The 15752-nt window shown below is 49.7% G+C and overlaps 1 protein-coding gene across 1 annotated transcript in view; it reads left to right on the forward strand.

The window, feature by feature from the left end:
- RXRG (retinoid X receptor gamma) overlaps positions 1-15752 on the forward strand; it is a 39002-nt gene that overhangs the window by 280 nt on the left and 22970 nt on the right. The window lies entirely within an intron of this gene.

Here is a 15752-nt window from a genome sequence, read left to right on the forward strand (position 1 = left end):
GCAGCAGCGTGGGCTCAGCTGTGGGTTGGGCAGCTGCGCGGAGGGGTGGCGGGACACCACTGTGACCATTGCCAAGAGCCATGGGGTTTGCCCAGCCTCCTGGGCATGCTGCTCCTACAGCAATCGGCGCTGACTGAACGGAGCCTTTGTGGGAGTTTAATTCAGGCACAGGTTTTGGAAAGAAACCCTTGTAGCACTGTGCTGCACTCTTCAATGCAGGAGGAAAGGCTCAGTTTAGACACTGGGAAAAGCTATTTAACAGGAGTGGTGGAGATGTGATGGGACAGATGGACCAGGGAAGGAGGTGGCAGCTCTGTCCCTGAAGGTCTCTGGTCTGATTTGGGGCAGGAAGATGGGTGAGATGAGCTTGCCAGGTCTCTTCCATACCTGTTTTCTGTCAGTCTGTGCTTTCCTCCTGCAATGGAGGGAAAGAAAAGTGTTCAGGGTGTGGAAGGGGACATCTGTACTTACAGATGAGGACTGCAATGACTTATACTAAAGGAGTTCTGGGGATCAGCTCATAAATGTTAGTAAGGACAGGTGGAAGTTACATGTAAAGCTAGTCAAGAATTTTCCACGAGAATAATGCTTATAACAAAGTGATGTTTTTCCAAAAACTGAAACTCTCTCTGGATAAATACTGATTTTGTCAAATATTAAGTATGTACAGAGAGAGACAATTTCACTGGGAAAATGCCCTGATGGTCTAATTCACTTCAGACCCCTTTGAACCTGGTCTGTGTTTTGACCTGTCCCAATGTGTTTCACTACCTCTGCTGTGTATGAGCACTTTGCAGTATATGTATAACAATATTCTGACCAAAAGGAATATATTTACTTGCCTTTATATATTTCCAAGTCACATAAAATTCAAACCAGCAACTTCTCTTGCTGCTTTCTTAGTAAATATGTCACATATCCATATCAAGTTTAATTAGCATCAGCAGATAAACTATTTGTCTGATTCCTGTGTATCAGTTAAACCAGTGGCACAATGCTGGAACTGATACAGTTGGATGCAAAGTAACCTTTGCACCAGGGGCTGAACCCTGGGAATCGAAACCCACCTGTCTTGGGCAGATCAGAGGGCTGGAGGGACTGCAGAGAGGGCAGGGGTTGCTCCCCAAAGGCCGGGACATGTTCCCTGAGTGCAAACGGGCAGGCAGCATGCTGAGACGTCAAGGTAGCAGGCAGTGGGTAGGAATTTGCCGGCTCTGGCTTGTGCTTGCAGTGAGGTTGCTTTCCCCTTGTCTCTGCCTCCCTTCCCTTGGCTGCACAGACCATGGCTGTCCCTGTCCTTAAGTGTGTGTTGGCAGCCTGTGGGGCACAGCAGGGCCTGTTATCACCTACCATTGCTAATGTCTGCTCCAAAGGTGTACTTGCTGGTGTCCAGGACTCACTGAGCTGGTACCAGCTCTGAGAATGGCAAGGGGCTGGCAAATCCCTCCTGTGGCCTGAGCTCAGACTACCTGTGAGGCACACAAAGAATCTGTGGTTTAAATCATACCCTGAGCCAGGCTAAGGGGAAGGGGACTTTGGCAAAAGGCAGGACTGAGAGCTAGACAGGAACTTGAAAGTATTTTGGAAAGGCCACTTAGGCTTGTGCCTGATGGTAGTGCTGATGTACAGCTCCCTGCGTAAACCTTGTGCAATTCTAGCAGGGTTTCTGTAGTGCCACACAAATGGGAAGGCGATGCACAGCTGTAAGACATTCTTGGTACATTTCTGTGTTGGCAGAACCCATGTTATAATCACTGAGGAATTGTAATTTTTAAAAATTCTATTTATTTACTTTTACAAGTACTCCAACCCTTCAACATACCTGGAGTCTAAAGTGTTCTCAGGGTAAGGGAAGTTTGCGTCAAACTCCATCAGTCTGGAAGATTCTTCTACTGGGGTGATTCACTTTTTACATGAGAAACTGCCAGCAAATGCATGGATGCTCACAGCTCTGTTTCCTACAGAAACCTGGACAAATAGGTGTGCATGTAAGTGAAGGACAGAGAGAAAATGATGTTCTAGTCTTAGAGATCTAAAAAGCTGATCTGGGTCACAAAAGCCATAAAAGCATCCATCCCACTAGCCTGTTCTCATCCCCCAGATGAGCTCTGCCTGGTGCCCATCCCCAGTCGCAGTTTCAAGCTTACTCCCCAGACACTGTTGTCTGGATGTGATCCACACAGGATTTGTCACCAGCTGCAGCCAACAAAGCCCAGAGTTGAAGTCTAGCGTGTGCTGCCAAAACCAGCTTGCAGATACTCACAAGTTAGCCCCTTCCACTCTGCATCTGTCAATAAAGCAAGCATCCTTCCCATCCTGACTTTTCCCAGCTGACCTTTTTAAGCACAGTTGCAGGTTCTGCCCGATCTTCCCTTTGACAGCTCCGAAGATTCATTCCGAACTTTGCAGAGGCAATTGGTTTACAGGAGGAATCAGCAACCTTTCAGGGGTGCAGGGCTAGCCTGCCTTTCTCTTCTTCAAAGACAAGCTCAGGCATGCCTGAAAACACTCACAGGAAGCTGGGGAGTGCTGCCTTTACAATGGACGAGATGGTCCCCTTCAGACAGTGAGCTTGGAGCTGGCTTTTGCCTGAGAAAGAAATTTCTATATTGAAGTCAGGGAGCTGGGAAATCACAGGTGACTGAAACAACAGGAGCAAATCTTACTGCAACTTCCATGTAACTCTAGTGACCTTCTAGGGAGAAGACTTTTATTGCTAGGCCTACTCTTTGAAGCAGAGAGGGGACAGTAAAAGCCCTTTAATTAGTTGATGAGAAGGAGGCTTCTCCTAGGCTAGATCTAGAGTGTTGTAGCAAGCATTATTGCAGGGATAGCAGTAGGGGAAGGGGTGGGTGGGTGTTTGTTGCAGGTGTTTTGAGTCTCCTCTTGATTTACTTCAGCTGAAAATCCAAGGCAGACTTCCCAAGGCCTTTTTTACCCAGAGGATGAAGCTAGAGGGTAATTTAGAGTTAGAGTTTTCTTCTCTTGCTGTGATCCTGCTTGGTTTCTCTTCTCATCCCTGCTGCAGTAGCTTGCTGGGGAGATTCAGAAGTTGAGCTAAAAGTCCTCACCACGTGTCTCATGTGATGCCTGGTTCTGCTCCTAAGTCCCTTGCTTGTGCTGAGCAATATCGTGCGGCCAAGCAAGTGCTGTCTCTCTGGACAGGGGTGCTGAACTACCCTAGGGAAAGGGAGAGGATGGAGTCACAGGGTGCTATCTCAAGGCTCATCCACACATGTGACAATGAGGGCAGAGAGGAAGTCTCTGGGAAACTGCAATAATGCAATAAATTAGAGAAAAACTGAATGTGCCAGGCTGGGGAAGCACAGTGTGGTGTAGTGGTGCATTGCTGTGTCCTGCAAGAAACAATGTGTAAAGTCTTCTCTATCTGGGTGACGTGTAGGTTTCTCTGTGCCCTCTCCTGTGGAGGAGCATCGTGTAGGCATGAGCCTGAAAAAGCCAAGCAGCAGTGTGGTGGCTCTGGTGTGCAAGGATGCTAATGCCTGCTCTGTCCTTGATGTCAGTGGCTGCTGAGAGTAGCTCTCTCCTCAGATGGGCCCTGCTGCCCTCTGGGTTTTCTGCAATGCTCTTGTTTGCTTTCTTGTTATGGCTTTTTAACAGGAATTTGTTAATGACATGATTCTGGCAGAAATCACTCTTGCCTTGGCCTGCCTCTTCTGAGTTTTCTACAGAAACATTATTGGATCCTGAACAAGACATTTTGGGGCCAGTTCTTGGATGGTCTGTTACCCGTGAGGGGTGTTGGAGGTGGTGGCTGTGGTGTGGGGAGACCAGACTGCCTCCATACCCAACTGGCAGAAGTCCTGTGCTGTCTGGAGTTTTACAAGGGCTTTATCTGTACTTTTTGGCATAGCTTATATTACTGTGGTTGATATACATATTTATTACTAGAGTAAAGCCTCTGTTTTCAGTGCTTTGAGGAAGAGAAGCAGTATGCTGCAAATCTAGTCGAAGAAGCTGTGTTCAGAGACTGAGAGAGACTTGGGGGTGGATTCTCCTCCTATTGGCACCAACCCTGCTGGGCTTGAGGGCACAAAGTCGAAGTGCACAAGGAATCCGGGTGTCCTTCTAAAAACAAACAAGATCTGAGTCTGCAGTCTCTCAGCACCCTGGGGAGTGTGTAGTGAGTCTGCTGCAAACCCAGAGCAGATGAGTTTGGCTGGTTTGAGGTGCAAGCTCACTCCTTCCCCTTGGGTCCATCTCCTTGGGATCCCCAGCTGAAAGGAAGGCATCAGAGCAAAGATGCCTCAGGCCGGGGGCTATGCCTGCTGGTCCTTGGCACAGGAGCCAGCAAGGTTACAGGAGGATACAGCAGTGTTTTGGGAGGAAGGCTGCCTCAGTGTCTGGCTGGCCCTGGGTGCAGTGAAGGGGTTAAAGCCCAGCCGTTCTGTCCAATCACTCTGGCTTGCCTGTAATAACCAATTAAGGGAGTGTAATTGTGCAAATCCATATGTGGCAGTAATTACCAGGGAGATTAATGGATTCCTTCCTTTCTAAGCTGACCCCACTGAAGCTTGCCAGCATCCCCCCGCCACCTGAAACAACTTGGTGAAGGGGGATAGCAGGAGCCCGTCTTCCCTGGACACTCTGTGATGAAGCCGCCCCGTGGGGACCGCCTGTTGCTTGTTTAAATAACCCTTTTTATCTCCCTGCATTTCCTTACATGCAGCTCGCTGCTCCCTGGCTCAGACCTGGCCTCCCGAGGACGGTTTGTGCCCAGCTTCCTGGGCCTGGGCTGCCGTGTCTCTGCCCTCCCCATTGTCCATTCATTCCCCGCTCCCCTTTCCCCTGTTTAGCTCTAATTGCTGCAGAATATCGCGTTTGTTTGCCCTCTTCTTTTGTAGCTTTGTTATTTTAGTTGCAATGGGTAATCCAGCAAACTGTTAAAGGCATACACAAGGCGAGGAGGGCACAGCAGAGCACTTAGGGAAAGTTTTCAAGCCAGGCAATGGGGTTGCATTTGGGGGATGGCAGCTTGCAGGCAGGCTGGGCCTGCCACATCCTTTAGGATGGGTTTTCTTAGGGATATATGGCCACAGAAGCAAAGAGTGACCCTAGAGCAGGTGAATCATAGAATAGTTTGGGTTGGAAGGGACCTTAAAGCTCATCTAATCCCACCCCCCCTGCCGTGGGCAGGGACACCTTCCACTAGACCAGGTTGCTCAACGCCCCGTCCAAACCGGTCTTGAACACTGCCAGGGAGGGGGCAGCCACAGCTTCTCTGGGAAACCTGTTCCAGTGTCTCTCTACCCTCACAGTAAAGAATTTCTTCCTTATATCTAATCTAAATCTACCCTCTTTCAGTTTAAAACTGTTACCCCTCATCCTATCCCTGCACCCCCTGATCAAGAGTCCCTACCCATCTTTCCTGTAGCCCCCTTTAAGTACTGGAAGGCCGCTATAAGGTCTCCCCGGAGCCTTCTCTTCTCCAGGCCAAACAACCCCAACTTCTCAGCCTGTCCTCACAGGGGAGCATAGAGTATTTCCCACTCCAAATGCTCTGAGCAGGGCAACAGGGCACTGAGCCCTGCTGAGGGAGAAAGGGATGCATTTGCAGACCTGTCCCCCAGCCGGTCACGACCTGGGCAGCATGAGCTCCTCCACAGTTGCACCAACACCTTGGGTGCTTGACACACAAAACTGCCTGTCCCACTCAGCAGCCCTGGCCAGCCTGGCCTCCACATCACACATGTGGGTCTGAGCCCTGCTGACCTGCAGTATGGAGGGAGCTGGGAAAAGCTCAGCCCTTTTTCTGTTCTGGGCGATGATCCCTGCCCCTGACAGATAGCTCATGCAGAGAGTCAGTGCGTGGGGAGGGCTGATGTGCTGGCTGGGGAGCCATCCGTCTCTGGCTGCACGCACAGGGCTGCAGGTGCCCCAGGGTGGCTGTGCTTGCTTGGCTGGGGATGGGGCAGGTGGCTGGGGAGCCAAGTGCCCTTTAGATCCTGGCGTGGCAGGGGGTGATCACATCACATCTCGCATCAAGCATCCTTGCATCTGAGCTGCCTTCCTCATCAGGCCAAAAAAGTGATGCTGAGATTTGAACCTGAGTCTGTGATTTTAAATATATATGTATATATATTTTTACCCTCTGTGTGTAGGCCGGGACTTGGACTTAGGGTAGGCCAGGCCTGTGTGGACTGGGTGAGAGCATCCCATGGGTGCAAAAAGCAGCCAGATGGATCCAGGCCAAAGGTTCATCTTGCAAATGGTGGATGCTTAAAGGGGAGGTAGGAGCAGAGTGTGGTCGAGCGTCCTTCCTTCAGCAGGTACTTCCTAGCAGCCTCTGCCCTGAACTGTTTGGCATCTTCCATCAGTGATAACTGTGCAGGTCCAGGACTGGCTGTCCCCAAAATCTGTGGTGATATCTGCACAGACAGACATCTCTGCAGAGCACTGGCTGGCCCTTGCCCTGGCCCTGTTCACTGCCACATACATGGTGATGGACGTAAATGACCTTTTTCTTATTGCTGACTTGTTACAAAGGCCAGGAATGTGGCTGCTCCAAGGGAAGGGCTGTGCAAGGTGCTCAGCAGAAAGATCAGCAAGGCTCTTCTCCAGGGAGGGTTACAAATGATGGGGAGGTTTTGGGAGATTCTTGCCTGGAGGTGGTGGGAATGCACAGAAAGGTGCATCTTCCTAGATGACCAGGAGAGGTGGAAAGACCCAAAAGAGATGCTGCTTTTGGGTCTGCTTGCTTGGGATCCTGGGAGCCAACCTGCACTGATAGCTCAGTTCCCAGCCAGGAAGAGGCACTGGAGCAGCTGTTGGGTATTGCAGGTGGGATGTTTTTTTTTGTTAGAGAGCTGTGTCCAGTGGTGTCAGCTGAGACCCTGGGACCATACCGTGGGGCTGGTGAATTTACTGGTATAGATTAGCCTTTGGGGCTGTGCTGCTGGTCTGGAAAGCTTAAGACCTGGAAAGGGACTGGGTTCCAGATTTTGCAACTGGGATATGTCTGGCTAGCAGAGGAGACAGCTCTCTGTTGGAGAAGCTGCTCTGGGATCTTCAGGGCTTGCTTTAATAAGGTGACTTAAGTCAGTGCACATTAGCACAGTGCCTGTACTTGAGCATGCATTGCTGTGCCCATATCACCCCAGGTTCCTTCTCTGCTTTTGCTGTGCAGAGGTTCCTCCTTCTGCTCAGAGGCTCAAAAAACCACACAAACATGTGACTGTGAGCAGGTGCTGACTTCTTTCTTTCTACTGGGAAGAGGTTGGGGGACAGCAAGCAGATATTTGACAGTGCCAGCAAACTTCATTCCACATCCCTGCAAATTCTTCATGTGCTTGCTCCTCGCTGCTGTGCTATCTTGGCTTTGTGTGGTGTGGTCTGTGGTTGTCTTGATCCAGGGCTGCTCCTTTCTTTGGGGCACAGGGAATTTTGTCATGTTCCCATGGCTTTAAATACCAGTGGATTTTCTATTTGGTACAGGGGAGCATGTGGCTTTTCAGAGGAGGGTATGTTTGAAAGGCAATGGAGGGCATTGATGAGGAGAGGGATGCTCACTGTAGCTGGCTCCTTACCTGCCCCTTGGCTACACAGGGAGGAGAAGGGTTTTGAACAGTTTCTGCAGGGAAACATTGAGAGGAACCAATCTCATGGGAGAACATTTTAGCTGAGTTTCATGTTGTGTTTTTTTTCCTTTCAGCTGCCACTGGAAGGTGAGTCCCAGGGGACGGACAGCCCCTAGAACAGATGAGAGATGTGTGTATCTGCCTGGGCAAGGCAAAGAGATGGCTTAGTCTCCTGAATGTCAAACAGACCAGGCTGGCAGAGTCCTGAACTGATATTGGTTGGATCTATAAAGACATGATCACAAAATGAACCTGTTTCCTCCCCGTTTTCTGTGAAGTGGAAGTCTGTGTAGCTTTAGGGGACAGACCCAGATTATCTATCAAGAGTGGAGTTGTCTGAGCCACCAGAGGCAGAGGCAGTGAGGGCTAAGGTGAGGTCTTTTTATCCCACTTCTCCCATCTTTTTTTACTGCTGATTAGTGAAGGGTATCTTTGGGCTTCAGCTCATCTTAAATGCATTTTTTGCCTTGTGCTTGGGCCACAAGAGTTGGTTGTGCTTCATTTCTTCCACTTGCCATGCCTAGGCTGTGTCTCTGGATGCAGTATTTGTGGAGAGGCTGTATAGGCATGTCTCTGCAGCAGAGTATCAAACAGGGTGTGTCTCTGGACAAAGATGCAATCTGGTTTATTGTGTGGGGCTTTTTCCCCTGGTGACTTGGAGACGTTACAGGTGTGAGCTTGGGGGTTGCAGTGTGCAGAACTGCTGTGCTGATAGTGCTAGGCCAAGGTTGCTGGATCAGAGTATTTGGAGCAATGAAACTTGTTCCAAGACTTGCTTGAAACTCAGTGGAGCTCAGGAGAGCCATCCCCAGGAAGATCATGTCATTACAGAAACAGATGAGATCTTTGTGCATTAGAGGAGGCAGCAAAGCACTAGGAAACCTGCCTCTCCCTTTCATGCAGACACACTTGGGTTTTAGCAGTATTTGATTTCCTTCCCTGCTCTCAGGAGACCCAATGGACAGGCTGAAGTCTAATGAAAGAGGGTTAATGAGCCAGTGACATCTGCAGAAGCGAAGTGGAAGTGGGATCCAGGTGAGCTGCTTGGCTCCTGAGGAGCTGCAAGCATCCTATGAAAGGGGCAGCAGCCCCACCATCTCACCATGGCTTATAGAAAATGCCTCGTTGGCTGGAGCAAGGACTGAACTATGGAGACAGCTAGCTGAGAAGTGCTGACTGAAACTGCGCCTTGGCGATGTGGCTTTTGGGCCCTCGGTCCACATCAAAAGCTCTGTGGCCATGTGACGCAAAGTGCTAATCTGATGTAAACGCCTTCTTCTTCAGATCTTTTTAAATGATGGTAATGGTCCAACTTGATAAGGCAGGCTTTAAGGCTTTATCCTGGATCAGACACGCTGGCTGCCAGAGAGCAGATCTTATTGTAGACCTAAAAGCGCAGGAGAGAGAGGAGTGATTCAGTGAAAGCTGGAGCCCCACCTATGGCATTAACCTGACAGTGTGCAGTCAGATGCTTGCACCTGATCCAGGCAGCGCTCAGTGAAGAAACTCAGTGTGAGTTGAAGCTTGGAGAGAGCATGAGTTAGAAATCCAAAGGTATATGCTGATCTCCCCTCTCCCATGACAGGATACAGAGGGAACTGGGATGAGGTGTCTTATGATAGATATCAACCTTTCAGGTTTTTGGGACCTTGGGGACCAGACCGAATGGTGGCTGTGTTGGCTATTGTGGCTTCAGCCATGAAGGTATTGGTGCTACCCCCTGATGTGAAGCTGTTCCTCTTGGATGCCTGCAAGCCTTCCTCCCCTGAGAAAGGAGCTACTCAGAGCAGAAATAACCCTTGTTACCTTGAACTCCAAGATACCCACATTTGCCTGTCTGGTATAAATAGACCATCTGAGGCAGCCGGATGTGATGGAGATTGACAGGTTGTCTCTGGAGTTTTGCACTTGCTGAAGCAAGAGGAAATGTAAAAGCATGAACGTGGGGATGCACAGAGTGAGAGTAGCAAGCAAAGCCCCCAGCTGTGGAGGAGGCTGTGGCATCTGCTGTGGGGGATGCAGGTGGGAGCCCTTGTAGCCTTGTGCAGGGCAGTGCTGTGACAAGACCTCCCCCACCCTGTGCTGAGCTCTGGTGGCCATCAACAAATGCAACAAGTTGTGTGGCTGGGCTGTCCCCCATCAGCTGTGTGCCACCAGCTCAGGCCCTTGCCAAGGAGGGGAACATAGTCTGCCCACAAAAATCCAGGTTTTCCAGTGAAAGAGAATGAAGAATGGAGCAGGATCCAGGGGAGAAAAAAAAAAAAAAAAAAAGGCTTTTTGAAAGTTTCCAGGAGTTCTGCAGAGATAGGTGGAGGGACCAAGTTTCACTTAGGTAGGTAGTTTCTGGGTAGTCAGAGAAGCCCTGAAATCTAGGTTTTTTGTTCCTGAGGGTTTTTTTTTTTAGAGTCCCTGTCCCTACAAGCAATAATGCAGAGTTAACCTGGTCAAGGAACCATCTTCTATTGAAATATTTCCTCTGAGAAATGGCCGTTGGGGAAAATGGCAAAATTGCAGGCAGTTGCATGGGCTGTGTCTTCTAAGGTTTCTCTGAGAACATTTTTTCAGGAGATGAAGAAATCTTCATCTTCAGGGTGCAGTTTTCTTTGAAGGAAGGTAATCTAGCTGTTTTCAGGCATTTTGCAGAAATCCCAGCTTCACATCATGTGTACAGCAGGGTTAAAGAGGGGCTTGCATTTAAATGACAACCTGTAGGTCCTGTGGCACTCAGATTGGAAAGTTTGCTTGCAGGGTGGTATCAAGTGAACTTTTTCTTCACCTGTCCTTTGAAAGCCATTTGCTGAACACCAGATGACATGTCAAAGTGGACTTTGTTAAGAGCTGAATATTAGTTTCCCACCAAAATCTCCTCTGGATGTGAGGGCCTTTTGGTCAGAGACCTGCCTTTGGATCTGAGTGACTTTAGCACTTGCACATAGAAATCCTGACTTAATTCGGTGCTCATCCAACCCAGAATCCTGGTTTTACAGCCCAGTTTTCTGCCTTACACCACTGACAAGAGAAGTCAGGTGCTTACCTCGAAGGACAAAGGGATGCATTGCAGTATTGCTGTTCCTTTTTTGTCTCTATGCTTTTTATTCCAGCAAAGCTTAAAAGGTGGAGTGGCTTGTCTGAAAGCAGGCAGGGAGCCATGAGTTCTCAAACCCTGTTGGCCCAACCACTGCTTCTCAATACAATGCATGCCCAAACCTCTATGTGGTGTAGCACGAATCTCCTCTATTATGGGCTTGCTTATTCCCCTGCAAACCCAACCCAGAGCAATGGATGCTTTCAACAAAAAAATATTTTCCAGAGGGTCCAAATGGCTATTTTTTTGGTTCTACCTTCCTAGGAATACTTTGCTGCATGCTTTTCCATGACGCTACCACTGCTGACCTTTCTGCTCTGGCAAGGGGGAGTCGCTGGGAAGCACATAGGCAGTGATTCTTCGCTGTTACAAAGGCCGGGATTGTTGGCAGCTTGACGCCCCAGAAAGTGTCTAATTGACTTGACTCTCTCTAGCTGGGCTCCGAATGGATTTTCTGCCTCAGGATATCTCAGCATTATAGTGGACCTGTTGTTTTTGCTCCTCGCATGATATTAAAAAGTGCATTGTTGGAGCAGAAAGCGTGAGTCAGAACGGATGTGCGGAGGGAGCTGCCTGTCGCCCTGTGAATGAGTGCCAGCGCAGAGGAGCGGAGCGAGATGGGGTCACCTGCCATCTGCAGTTAGTGGCTGAAAAGTTTCTTGGAGCATCCCAGAGAATAGATGACACTTCATATTCAGAAATGGGTGGATGTAAACCTGCCCTTTGCATCTCCAATAGGGAGTGTTAGCATTAAAATATCTCCTCTAGTAATTCTGCAGTGTTTGTCCACTCCAGTGCATCTCCAGTGTGGGCCTGGTCCCAGATGCCCTCTGGGATGGGCAGCGGCCTTGCTCAGGTATGTCTGTGTCATCCTGTCATCTGGGACCGGTGCCTGGGAGCATCTCACCTGCATCTGTATTAAAATGTGCTTGTGCCACCAGTGGTGCCTGCCTGGGGAGGTAATTCCCTCGAGGAGTGGGCAGCTGGGCCCTCCAACCAGCAAAGCTGCTGGAGGCGCTTAGACAGGCGTAAGAGGATTCGGTGACACTGCTGATTAGTGTCGAGGGCCTCATTACAGTGCTGATAACTGAAGGTCTCCTAGGGCTTAAACAGGCTGGGAATTATCTGCCCTCGGAGGCTGCTCTTGGCTGCATGGGACATTGCTTGCTGGAAGGTAGGCAGTGCCCTCTCCGGAGCAGCCTGGCACTGGGGAGGGTGGCCCATGCCCTCCCGACCCTGGGGGGGGACTCACATTGGGTGGCAACCGTGGGGTTCAGGGAGAGATGTGAAAGGCCTGGGGAGAAGGACAGGACAGGCTGTGTTACTGCAGGTGTGTTTGTGGTGCTGCTGTTTGATTGTGCTGCTGCTGGTAATTGTATTAGCCCAGTGGGGCTCTGGGGCTAATTTGATTAGCTTGGTGCCTGTGGTTATTGCTTTACAAGAGACAGCGGTGAGAAAGGGCAGGTCTGGGTGGGGAAGGGCTGATGAAGTAGCTCCCTTCCTCACCATCTTCAGGGAATCATAGTGGGCACCTTGCTTTTGGTGACTGTTGTCTGTCCCAGGCCAATGCCAAGCAGTACAGCAGATAGATGAGGTTGGGTCAGTCCATCAGTTAGCTTGGATAAACCCAGTTTCAAGTCCCTGCTCTGCCACTGACTTCTTGTTTGGCCCTGAGCATGTCACCTGGTGTCTGTGTGTCCTCCCTAGCCACATGAAGGGAGCCCCAGCTCTAATGACAGCACCCTGTGAGCAGCGGGCTTTCTCTGGGACTCTGTAGCTCTGAAGCAGTGTGTCAGGAGGAAGATGTATGTGCAGCTGTAGCATTATGAGAGCTGCAACCTTTTTATTTGCATATGCTGTTGCCACATGCATGACCATAGAATGCTTCTGCCTTTAAATGGAGGTGGGAATGAGGACTGATGGGATTCTTGGGAATGTCTGGGATTTTCTTGGTTCAATCCAGTGTGCAAGGAAAAGGGACCATATTTAATCTCTAGCTTTCCTGGTTCTGGGGCAGGGTGGGATAAGATTATTCTGCTTTAGGCCCTCACATGTTTAAGGTCTGACTCCAGAGACCAGCATCTCAAAAGGCTTGGTGGAGTAGTACTGAGAGGTCTTTGAGATGCTGAAATGCTTTGACTGCTGAAATATTGGCTGCAGTACAATGGCCTTGGAAAGCTAATTGGGAGGTGAGTGAGTTGGGGACCGCAACACAACATTAGCATCTCAGTTGTCTTGGATCAGCACCACTTTGTCCGGAGTCTTGCTCTGATTGATGCCCCCAAGGTGTGGCTCCTGGATGGCAGTCGGCAGCACCGATCTGGGTGTGGCATGGCAATGTTTGTCCTTCCTAAAATAACAGTGGCAGTTATAATGTCTTCTCCTTTTATATAATAAGGAGGGGGTGGAATAAAAAGTGTTTAATAATTTGAAGCAGTGACGTGTTATTTCTAGTAGAAATTGAGGGGCTGCCTCTGTATGGTCCTGCAGTACTTCTTAAGAGAGTCTGCCACAGACTGATTTGGGTACAGGGGCTGGAGCTTCTCCACACCCCAAAACCCATGGTGGTCCCCTAAATGAATTGCCTGATGCTTGCTTTGCTTGAGTAAAGGGCCTGGAGGGGTTTCCCTGGAGTTGCTCAGTGTGTGCATGTGTTCTGCAGCACTAAACACTCACTAACCCAGATCTGCTAAAAATCAATAAGGTAATCCACTTACTGCTTCGGACTGCCAACCTTTTTAAGGAGCTCAGAGCTGTTTTGTCTTCTTTCCTCTCTGCTTTCTTCTAAGCTGGAAGAACGAAAAGAGGGTTGGGGAAGAGGGTGCTGGCAGAGCTGGACTAAAATCAGGCTCTTTGCTCTGGGCAGATCAATACAAATAATTCCCCACTAAAACTTCATTAGCATGGAATTACAGCTGCCGAGATCCCGTGTGGCCAGTAAGAATTAATGACACTACTAAATCTCAGCACGGTTGGTGCTTAAAACACAAAGCCGCTTCGTTGCTCACACCTCCCTGTCCCAGTGCTGCTGCGGCTGAACTGGCCACGCAGACAGCTCTGCCCCTGCTCTGCCCCACGGCTGCCCAGCGAGGGCACAGCCCTGTTCCTGTCCCTGAGGGCAAGGGACAAGCCAGGCTGGGATGGCAGTGGGGTGTGACTCAATCAGGTGGAAGCAAAAAACTGTTGTGCAAGAGTGGATTTGTCTTGAAGCAATGGCTCGATTCTGAGTGCTGGTGGGCACTTGGGGACTGGGGGTAGATGGCCCCAGTGCATCTCTGCAGGGTGATGGACAGATGATGGGAAAGGTCTCTGGGTGGGTGCTGGACAGGCAGGCTTCCCGTCGTGCCAGAGCTTTCCACTGACACCGGATCAGAGAAACATCCCTCTGGCAGGCTGTGTGTGGGGTTGCACAAAGTCTCACTCTTCTGTGGAAGTCTTGGATCTTATTGAGGGTGTGTGTGCATGTGAAAATCACTTCTTTGGGAAGCAGATTGTTTGTTAGGGTTTTTGATTGAAAAATGTTTCCTTCAGTCTTGTCACAGAGCAAAAAACTTGCCCTGCTGAGAAATCCAATTTTCTATCCAAAGATTGAAACAAGCCACCTTGCAGCCGGCTCCTCTGCAGCACTCTGGGTCTGTGCCTGAGGGCCCTTGGGGCATCTCTGCCCTGCGCCTGGCTCTTGCCTTCTGCCCCTGACAAGGATCCCCAGTGTGGCTGTCAAATGACAGCACTGGAGGCAAAGCCAGCATTATCCTGAAACAGCAAACTTTGCCTACAGGTTGGAAATCCCTATGGTTGCCAGTGACCTGATGCCACTTGGATTAGTGCAGGTGGAGACAGTTTTGGAGGGACCCGTGGGTGTGTGTGAGCACGGGCAGGTGAGTGTAGGGCAGCATCCACTGAAACAGGAGCTGTGCCTGTGGCTCCTGCACCTGCATGTAGCTGTGGACAATTAGAGGAGGACTGGCACTTGCTGAGGACGCTTGCTGGGGATGTCCTCGTATGTTGGGGTGGTGACAGGGGAGGACACAAGCTCAGCTGAACAGGGAGAGGGACAGGACGTAGCACCACACAGCGAGATGCTGCTGTGTTATGCTTTTGTGCTGGTTATCAGACCCACTGGTCTCCCTTCTCCAGAGCTCAAAACTTGTGGCCTGCAAGCAGGGTGTGTAAGCATGCTGCTCGGCTGCCTCTCTTCCTCTGAAACAGTCCTGCAGTGCCATTAATGTTTGTGCAATAAAACAAATGAGATGTGAAAGGTGGCCAGATAGAAAATACGAGAGCGATCTCTTCTGTTTATATTCCCCTCGCAAGACTGCAGTTACTTGATTTTTTGCCTCAGTAGAACCTACTCGGAATACTGATTCTTTTTTTTTTTTTTTTTCCCAACTGTGAGAAGAAACAGTACATAAATACCTGGACTACAGCTAATGGGCTATGCAGAATGCTGATACTATTGCCTGCAAACCTCCTTGCTCCTGACAGCAGTCTGGTTATCCATTTGTTCTGCTACGTGGAGATGCACTCCCAAGTGTTAGGTTCCCATTCGCAGGTAAACTCCAAGTCCTGGAGTTGATCTGATGTACCTGCTACCCATAAAGAGCTGTGCGTCCGTGTCGTGGTATCCCCCTGATATTGCACATTACCAGGTCCTCACACAGAGATGCAGAGCAGAAATGGGAGGAGTCCGAATCACCTTTTAAAAATAATTTAGAAGTTATTAATATGAGGGAGGGAAAAAAACCCTTCCCTTGCTTAAACCATCTGGCTAGAGAGAAATGGGTATGGCAATGTCTGAGAGCAAGGTAAGAAACAGAAGTAACAAGGGTAACCTTTCCTTCTGCAGACACAATACCTCGGGACTGACAGCACCTCAGTCAGCATCTGCCAGAGCTGCAGCTGGATGCTGTGAACAGCTCTGTGCTGGCGTATTGCATGCCTTCCCCTTGTAGCATGCTTAGTGCCAAAGGGCAGCACGGCCCTCGGGTGACCTGGAGGGGTCCAAAAGCCAGCAGGCCGTTGAAGGGTTCCCAACATCCTAATTTACTGTTCTTTCCTCTTTTTGTCTT

This window comes from Strix aluco, chromosome 8, assembly GCF_031877795.1.
Source record: "Strix aluco isolate bStrAlu1 chromosome 8, bStrAlu1.hap1, whole genome shotgun sequence".
Classification (NCBI taxonomy): Eukaryota; Metazoa; Chordata; class Aves; order Strigiformes; family Strigidae; genus Strix; species Strix aluco.